We start from the raw sequence: 10,374 nt of genomic DNA on the forward strand, positions 1-10,374 counted from the left end.
GAGTATTATAAGTTCATCCTTTACCTTTATTATATTTTTTGCTACATATTTTATTGGTTAAATAGTTTCCCTTAACATAAGGCATTATAATTTATTTTTAAGTATATTTACATAAAGGTGTATTTATTTAAATATTTATTTCTGCCTCACAAATTTTATGCAAGTATTTGGATTACCTTTTGTTAATTATCTTCTCTCATTATTATAATTATATTATTTAACTTAATATTGTCATTATTTATATTATTAGTGTCATCATTGGTGGTGGTGGTGGTGTTGTTGTTGTTGTTGTTATATACCCACCTACCTTTGCTTATTTCTTGCCAGCAAAAACTCATTTGCACTAAGACCAAACCAACTTTCCATAGACTTTATCTATTATTTTTTTTCCCAAAAATTACTAGAAAACTAGATTAATCCCTAAACTAAATCCCATTCCCAGCACCCCCTCGCCCATTCCATTCCCCCATTTGTTTCATTTTACTTTGTCTTTAACTTATTGTTTCTTCCTTCTTTTTCAATTTATACCCGTTAAACACATTCCTCTTCAAGTCAAAGCTTTCTTTTCCCTTCCTCTTTGCATTATGGTGATTTAGGAGTACCTTTTGAAAGAAACTTGCAAAGATTTGAGGAAAGAATCTCATTGAAGAATCCGTTCAAGTTCAAGATATTAAAACAGGTAAGTATTTGTTGTAATCTTTTGCTCCTTTTCATTATTTATTCACGGATTTTTCTCTTTCTTTTCTATCAATTTGACTCAAAATCTCAATCTTGTACGCTTTCCTTTTGAAAACTTTTATTTTATGTCATAGATTCTTGCCCTAGTTATGGGATAACTTAATTTCGGGGATTTTCTTTTGCACTTGTATTGAATCAGATTTATTAAAAATGGTCTAATTGATCTCTAATTTCTCTAAGTGATACGGTCAAAATCAATTCTTTCCTAATTTGCAGCCTTAAATTACATTCTGCTAATTTACTTAAGTAATAACTTTCTACAAGTATAAATACTTGTAAATTTTGAGCTAAAAGGAGGACTTTTGATTATTGCTCTTCATCACTTTCATAACTTTTCTTTTACTGTGATATACTGCATTCACTGCTCTTCGGCTAATTCTTTGCTTATTGCAAGCCAAAGCAAAGTTTGTTTTCTTTTATTTCACTCGACACAAGTGTTGCTAGAAATTCTTAGAAGTTCTGGTGATCTCGGAGCGTCGAGATTTGAGTATTGATTTCTTGTCGCTATCATTCGAGTTTTCTCATTGCAATCAATGCATATTTCTTGAGTTTTTTTTTTTGGCCTATTTACTGCTGTTGAAGCTCTGTTCGTGAATCATTATTTGGATTTCTGGTTTTCTTATGAATTTGGCACTCCACGAACCGGTTAGTTTCTTGAACGACGCATTATGATTCCTTTACGTGTTGGTTGTTGTTAGAATAGACTAGTCATTCTCTTTAGTTTTGTATTTTGTACACTCTTGGCCATGCCGAGATGCCGAGTGTCGTGCGGCACTCTATTGAAATTATGCCAATATAATAACCAGGTATGTCTCTTAAATTCAGGTGTGTTTTTGATCTTTTGACTTTACGTGTGAGTTTTTGAATATGAGACGACCTGACTATAAATGTTTTTAGGATTTGTTCTGGAACCCTGGTAACTAGGAAATCATTTCTTTTATTTAGGACTAAAGATTGCATAAATAAGAGAAACACCAACTTATCTGCTATGTTCAACGATTTAGTTTAGGAATTCTGCCTAAAAGACTTCGAATGATATTTGTAAGTTCCATGATCTTCATTCTGTGAATATAGCTGAATTCAGGTTGCATAGGTATCATTTCAGCGAGTATTTCTTAGTTAATAAAAGGAGACATTGAATTGTTAAAACTTCATCCCTTAAACCTTAAGATTGTTTGCCGGTCTTATGTGGTTAAAACTACCTTGCCTAAATCAGTGCACTTGTTTTGCCACTTAGACACCATGTTTAGGATTAAATGACCTAATATACTGCATGTCCAGTTGTGGATAGTATGTCGGAAGCTAAGAGTTATATTCGTTTGCTTTGTTGGCTATAAATTTACTTCCATGATGTTCTCAAACACGGATACCATGTCCTTAGAATTTTAATTCATCTAGATATTCAGTCTATGGATAAAACATCCAGATAACTTGTTATCCATAATGCTTGTACTTTAATTTGTTTGAGTAATTGTTTATCTGATTTGAACACTAGAAATGCTCTAATTAGGAACTAACAGTAAGAGAAGTCAACAACTTTGTTTGTGTTAAAGGCTAGCGAGTTGTATTTCTCAGCATGTTCTTTATCTTTACATGACTAAATTGCAAATAGTTTGAACCAAATACTTGAAGTTATATTATTTGGAAGTAACGAGTTAAATCTATTTTCGCGATAATTCGATCTCCATGTGCGTTGCATATGTGTTCCGGTTGGGCTATGGTGTTATAGGATGGCTTAATTCGAGCATTGAGCGAGGATTTGGAGTCGCCTGGGAAGAGGAAGGTTTAAGAATTATTGTGTTGGAATTTACTTTGCGCCTGAAGCTCATTAGTTTAGCATGTGTTGTAATGTTGGCCTTATAATGCTACAAATAATCTATAATTGTGTAAAAGGGATGATTGGGGCTGGAACTTGTTTGTCACTTGTTGCTGCTATGTGCTATTTGCTATCATGGTTTGTTTCTATTTTTACTAATCATTGAAGTCATGCTTTCATTTTCAATATTATTACCATGCTTATAGAATTTAAGTAACAGGGAGAAGTGATTTTCTGTTTAGCTAATAATAATGATTTTTAATGCACTCAATTTCCTTTTAACAGTGGAGATTGCTAATTGTTTTAAACCTGTCGTCAAACTGGTTTTACAAAAAAATACCCTTGATTCATTTCATGGAAACAAGAACTGTTAAGTAAGTATAGTCTTCCTATAATATTTTTATTAAAGGCTTGGGGGCTAGTAACAATCTTTGTATACAAGTAAGTTTTCTGGCATACAATTTTCAGATCAGGTATCTTATTTCAATTCATATTTCTCATCTACCTTTACATAAAAGAGTACATAGCTTTATACTTTAATCCAAACTATTTTATCTTCTACTCAACATTTTTAGTAATTTAATAATTATGTTTATTCTAGTATGCTTATACTTGAGTTGCGTAGTATCAATTCAAGAAAGTTATTATATTATAAGAGTTCATTTCACTACTTTAATTATCATCTCTCAACTTAATTAATTCAGAGGCCAACATAAGCCCTTACATGCCTTATGTGTTACTTGTTTAAGTCCCAAAGTACCCTTTTATGTGACGTTAATAAGAATAGAAATAGAAACCTGAGATTTTCTTTATGTCTAGAACCATCCTTTTAGAATAGTGTCCAAAGCCTCTTGGACTATAAGAAGGGACAGGTAGTTTTAAATTAAGACGCGATATAGAAATGATTAGTGCGCTTTAGGTAATAACTTAAAGATAGTAATGAGGGTAGCAGACATGGTACACAAATTGCCCGAATAGCTATTGCACTTTTGGATATAAAAGTCTTAGCAGACTTTGCACGGGAGTTGATCCATCAAGCTTAAAAATTTAGGTCCCCTTTTACGTAATTAAGTAGGCTTTCTATGATTTACAATTCTTACATTTTTCCATGATTAGTTTTAATTAATTGCTTTTAATTTATGTATACACTTGACCACATAGGATTAATTCACAACTCAACAACTTGCAACCTAGTTTAATTCAATAATTTCACATAGTGTAAATTCGGTCGGGACCTACAGTTGTGGACCTCGAAGAGTGCCTAACACCTTCTCTTTGAGGTAATTTGAGCTCTTACCCGATCTTTGGTGACGTTGACTAGTCAAATAGAGTTATTTACAAATAGGTGTCCTAAAGCACCTTAAAATCATTAGGTGGAGACTCTTCTCTTTTAATACCCATTTAAAAGAGTTGTCACGACGTCGAAGCCTGTTATCGCGAGAAAAGGGGGCGCGACAAGCGCGGACCGCATTTCTTTCATTCTATACTGGGACTGGACTTGATTTCGCTAGGAGTGTAAAAGCAACCGCCTCAGCGATGTCTTCAACCGCGGCCGCGTAATATGTTCGCGGACCATGCTCTTTAATTGAGCTCAAATTTCCATTCCTCTTATTCACAATTTCGCCTTCAGCGGAATTTAAACCACGACCAGGTCAAGTATTCCGTTGCCGCTCTATTTCACTATAGTCAGTGGTATCTGTTATACCCAAAAGTATCTTCTCTGAATCTCACTTCCGCTGGCAGCGTAATTGTGGCAGCCTCAGCGGTGAACCTTCCGTGGTCGCACTATTTCATCGTTGTCAGTGCTTTTAGCTCAGCTTTGAACTTGTGCAGGTTTAACTCCTTTATGAGCTGGTTATGACTTTCTTGCTTTATTTTGACCAAACCCTGCAAACAAGCACAATAAGTTAGTTTTCGGAAATACTTTTACACATTTTTTATCTAAAACCTAAGCAAAAGAGAGCATAAGATAGGCTAGAATCCGTAGTTATCAGAGACTCCCGAAGAAGTGCATGCTCGTGGCTTTGAGCTCTCAGCTGATATCGAGAATGCAAAAGCTTTAGAGGATGAGGCTGCCGCTTTACTCTCCGATGATGAAGACTCTGCTAGTAGTTCCGAGAACGGAGGAGATGAGGATGAAGTCCCCAAGGGACATGTCCCCAAAGATGCGGCTCCCAAAGTAGATTAGGGTCTTAGTATTTTGTTTTTTTTGTTTTTGTGTAAGGCCCCTTGTGGGCACTGTAAATACCCTTTATGAATATAAGGAATTCCTTTTCTTTCCGTTCCATCTCCGATTTGTTTCGAATTCTGCTTCGTCTTTATTTTGTGAAAAATTTTGATGTTATAACTTCAATGATCGAGTGAGCACTGGCTCAGACTCAGAGTAGAACAAACCCTTATGTTTTTTAGAAATAAATGGGCGATCTTTGAACTTATAATGGAATACTTCTTAAGATTGTTTTATGGATCCTCGAGCTATGCTTAAGTCGATTTGATGCGAGCTCGGGATGATGGGACCCTTAGGTCCATGTTGAGTGAGAACAAGGTCTCGAACTCTACATGTTTTGGCCCTTAGGTTCTTTTAGATCGGGTCATTATGGCCTCTAAGAGATGGCTATTATTTCCCCTTTTCGGCTTAGAAGACTTAGTAAAAATTTATTTATGCCTTGGCATGCATTTTTTACTCATTGGTTTTTTTGAGGGTTCGGTGTCGATCGGAACCCTTTGTTTTTAGTGCCTTAGCACAAGTTTGTATTTGGATAATTTGATACCTCTTAAGGTTTTTCGAGGGATGATTTTATCGAAGCCCTTTGATTATTTTGCTGAGGGTATCCTTTATTTAACCGCTTTTTTGAGAATTCAAAGGCTTGTTTTTATTATGGAATTTGAACATCTCTAAGCCACGTTATTTCGGCCGTAGCCTTTAATATGGCCGTAGGCTTCGGGTGTGTCTCTTGGACTTGTTTCCCGATAGCATTTCGAATTTGTTCGAAATGTGAGTCCTCGAGTATGATGGCCTTGGCCTTCATGTCAAGGGTTGCCTATTTGAGATTTTATGAATTCGAGTTTAGATGACGCAAATGTGTTGACTATCGATGATAGTCCCTGAGTATTCGAGGTGTATTTGTGTTTTAGACCTTGAGCCATTTCTCATAGAATCACAAGTATGGAGCTCGACTATCCTATATGGACACGGATCATCTGACCTTTTGGCCTATTACAAAGTTTTTCCTATCGAGACCCTCTTTGGCGTGAAGCATTTTTCTCAAAAATATAGCCCCCGAGGGTGATGCCCCCCAGTATTCGAGGTTGATTGAAAAGAAGCCTTGGATATTGTTGAATTCTTCCTAGGTAGCACATAGTTGTTGTCTCGTTAAAAACCTTACAGGAAAAACCCATTTGGGATAAAACCTGATCTAAGGGAAAAAGAGTGCAACGCGTGCTTTAAAACCTAAGGTCTTCATGTAGAATGGTGTTCTCGATGTCTTCAAACGAACATCTGCAATGAGTTAGTCTTAAATATAAATAGAGAAAGCAGAAGGTCATACCTTAGCAGTAATACCGTTTGAGTAGTGATACATTCCAATTATTTGGCAATTGTTCGCCTTCCATCGTGTCAAGCTTGTAAGATCCTTTACCGATAACTCTGATGACTCGGTACGGTCCTTCCCAATTCGGGCCTAGTTTCCCTTCATTCGGGTCTCGATATTGAGGGTGACTTTCCGTAGAACTAAGTCCCCGATTCTGAAGTGTCGAAGGTTGGTCCTTCTATTATAATATCTCTCAATTCTTTGCTTCTACACGGCCATCCGAACAATTGCAGCTTCTCATTTTTCATCTAGTAGCTCGAGGCTAGTATTCATAGCCTTGTGATTTGATTCCTCCGATGCATGTTGAAATCTGGCGCTAGGTTCCTCGACCTCGATCGGAATCAAAGCCTCGGAGCCATATACTAAGGAGAACGGGGTTGCCCTTGTGCTAGACTTCGATATCGTTCAATATGCCCAAAGAACCTCGGGCGAAACTTCTCTCCATTTTCCTTTAGCGTCGTTCAACCTTTTCTTCAAATTTTGAATGATAGTCTTGTTTGTCGATTCGGCCTGCCCGTTTCTGCTCAGATGATATTGCGTTGATAAAATCCTTTTTATTTTGTGTGCTTCGAGGAACTCCGTTACCTTGTTGCTGATGAATTATTTGCCGTTGTCGTATACGATTTCAGTAGGTATCCCTAATCGACACACGATGTGGTCCCAGATGAAGTTAATAACTTCTGTTTCTCTGACCTTCTCGAAGGCATGTGTTTCCACCCATTTAGAAAAGTAGTCAGTCATAAACAAAATGAATTTAGCTTTGCCTGGGGCCGTTGGTAGAGGGCCAATGATGTCCATTCCCCATTTCATGAAAGGCTACGGGGAGAGGACTGAGTGAAGTTGCTCTCTGGGCTGATGAATCATCGGTGCAAACCTTTGACATTTATCACATTTTCTAACAAACTCCTTAGTGTCTTTTTCCATGCTATCCCAATAATACTCTGCTCTAATAATTTTACAAATCAAAGACTCGGCGCCGGAGTGATTCCCACAAGTGCCTTTGTGGATTTCTTGTAAAATATAATCGGTGTCTCCCGGCCCTAAACATACCGCCAATGGTCCATCGAACATCCTCCTGTATAATGTTCCATCGTCATCCAATGTGAACCTAGAAGCCTTGGTTCGTAGAGCCCTCGCCTCTTTATGATCCGATGAGAGCTTTCCATTTTTCAAATATTCGATATACTTATTCCTCCAATCCCAAGTCAAACTTATAGAATTTATCTCGGCATGCCCCTCCTCGACCACAGATCTCGATAGTTGGACGACAGTCCCCGGGATAATATCATCTTCCTCGACTGATGACCCCAAAGTTGCAAGTGCATCTACCTTACTATTTTGCTCTCGAGGTACATGGTCTAGAGTCCATTCCTTGAAGCGATGCAAGGTTACCTGTAGCTTGTCCAAATATCTTTGCATTCTATCCTCTCGAACTTCGAAGTTTTTGGTTACTTGGTTTACCACCAACAAGGAATCGCACTTAGCTTTAACGACTTCTTCCCCCAAGCTCTTAGCTAGCTCGAGACCTGCAATCATGGCCTCATACTCGGCCTCATTATTAGTCAACCTAGAAGTATTGATAAATTGTCTAATAGTGTTACCTGTAGGCGGCTTCAAAACGATGCCAAGCCCGAACCCTTTCACATTCGAGGCACCGTCCGTGAAGAGGGTCCATACCCCCGATGATGTACCCGATCTTAGTAGAAGCTCTTTCTCCACTTCGGGTATGAGGGTCGGTGTAAATTCGGCCACAGAGTTAGCTAAGATTTGAGACTTGATGGTTGTTTGGGGTTGATACTCGATATCGTACCCGCCAAGTTTGACTGCCCATTTGGCCAATCGGCCTGATAACTCGGGCTTATGCAAAACATTTCGGAGAGGATAAGTGGTTAACATACATATTGGGTGACACTGGAAATATGGCTTTAGCTTCTTAGATGCGCTTATTAATGCAAGTGTTAATTTTTCTAAGTGTGGATATCTAGTTTCAGCATCTCCTAGAGTTCGACTTACGTAATAAACAGGGAACTACGTACCTTGCTCTTCTCGAACTAGTACCCCACTTACCGTTATCTCAGACACTGCCAAATATAAATAAAGCTTTTCATCTACCTTTGGAGTGTGAAGTAGAGGTGGGCTCGATAAGTATCGTGTCAATTCCTCTAATGCTTGTTGGCATTCCGGGGCACATAACTCTGAGTCCGTTTTTCTCTGTTATTGACACCTTGGTACGTTTGAATATAGGACCTTGGGGAACATCGACACCGCCAACGATCATATGAATTACATGTTGCGGTTCTTCCTGCTCATTTTTTCTATTTGCATTTCTTTCTCTGAAATGATTCTTAGCTCGATCACTGAGAAACTCTCGAAGATGACCCTCGTTGAACAATCGAGCTACCTCCTCTCTCAGCTGCCTGCAGTCTTCGGTCCTGTGACCATGTGTGCCATGATATTTACACATCAAGTTTGGATTTCTTTGAGAAGGATTGGTTCGTATAGGCCTGGGCTACCTGGTGTCTTTGATCCTTCCAATAGCCGATACGATCCCCGATGCATCAACACTGAAATTATACTCTGATAACCAAGGTGCTTCCGCGGGATCTATATATATATATATCGGTGTGTTTATCAAAGCCATTCTTACTCATAAGTCCTCGAGGATTCTATCCTCGATCGTTTCTTCGATCACTCCGAGGAGGATTGCGCCCCGAACCGTTGTTTCTTCGATCTGCGATATATGGCTGATATCGTTCCCTATTTGATCTTGGTTCCCTGTTTGTATCCCTTGGGGCCTTAACTACCAATTTATTTGGATGAACTGAACCCGAGAGGGCTCCCAGATGGTCGTCCTCGACCCTGATCTTCGATTGGTAACGATTATGTAAATCTGCCCAAGTCACAGCTGGATACTCGATAAGATTTTGCTTCAACTGTCGTGACGCGATCGAACTCCGCTCGTTCAACCCCTGTGTAAAAGATTGCACGGCCCAATCATCCGAGACTGGTGGTAATTCCATTCACTCCATTTTAAATCAGGATACGAACTCCCTTAGCATCTCATCACCCCTCTGTCTTATCTAAAAAACGTCGGATTTCCTTGACGCAACCTTTATGGCCCCGGCGTGTGCCTTTATGAAGACGTCTCCTAACATAGCAAATGAATCGATAGAATTTGGTGGCAAGTTGTGATACCAAATCATTGCTCCCTTTGACAAAGTTTCCCCAAATCTTTTCAACAAAACCGACTCGATCTCATTATCATTTAAGTCGTTTCCTTTAATCCCGCAAGTGTACGAGGTAATGTGTTTATTAGGATCGCTCGTCCCATTATATTTAGGTATATCTGGCATACGGAATTTCTTGGAGATGGGCTTCAGAGCCGGGCTCAGGGGAAACGGCTTTTACACGAATTTTTTGGCATCCAAACCTTTCAAGACCGGAGGTGCCCCCGGTATTTGATCAACACGAGAGTTATACGTCTCCACTTTTTTGTCATTATCGTCAATCTTTTTCTCCCCCGACTCGATTCTTTCGATGAGTTCCTCGATCATCCTCATAATCGTAGCATCAGCCCCCGAGCCATTACCATTCGATCTCTCTAGCACCGGCTCAGTTCGGCGAGTGACTTCTGGTTCGACCACACTTGGAGTTTTATGCTGACTTTGAAACTGAGCGATAACAACCTGTTGAGCTTGTAGCATTTTGAATATTACTTGGAGGCTGACTCCCCCATCTCCTTTACCCTGCGTTCCTTGGCCACTAGATCGGACTTCCCTACGTACACTTCCTCCGGGGTCTGCGCCTATATCCGCATTCAAAGAAATGTGTGAACTAATATCGACTGGTTCCACATTTGGCACTTCCCCAAGGTTAATCGGTGGTACACCGGCTCTAGGAGTAACTACATTATTATTTTCCCCATGAAATCCAAGACCATCATCGCCGTGTATGGGTGTGTTTTATGAGTTTGACATGTTTTAACCTAAGAACAAAAATTATTGATAAGAACAAGTGTGAAAATAACGTGTGTTATCAGAATCAGTACTGAAATAACCACTATTATCTTTAGCCCTACGGTGGGCGCCAAATTGTTTACTTCGAAAATACAAGTAACAATTAAACTTGTTTGTGGTTTTAAAGATACGTGATTCAGTTTGATAGGTTACAAGTACTTTGGGCATAAGAACTTTACTTTATGTTTTGATGATCTAACAAACTTACCATCCA

General features: G+C 38.9%; 1 long non-coding RNA gene across 1 annotated transcript; it reads left to right on the forward strand.

Annotated features, from left to right (window-relative positions):
* Positions 1-339: 339 nt before the first annotated feature.
* On the forward strand, positions 340-4,834 carry LOC107827769 (uncharacterized). Its single transcript, XR_001657599.2, has 2 exons — positions 340-679; positions 1,321-4,834. It is a non-coding gene; the product is annotated as an uncharacterized LOC107827769 (long non-coding RNA).
* Positions 4,835-10,374: the final 5,540 nt, after the last annotated feature.

The sequence above is a fragment of the Nicotiana tabacum genome, chromosome 10 (genome assembly GCF_000715075.1).
Source record: "Nicotiana tabacum cultivar K326 chromosome 10, ASM71507v2, whole genome shotgun sequence".
Classification (NCBI taxonomy): Eukaryota; Viridiplantae; Streptophyta; class Magnoliopsida; order Solanales; family Solanaceae; genus Nicotiana; species Nicotiana tabacum.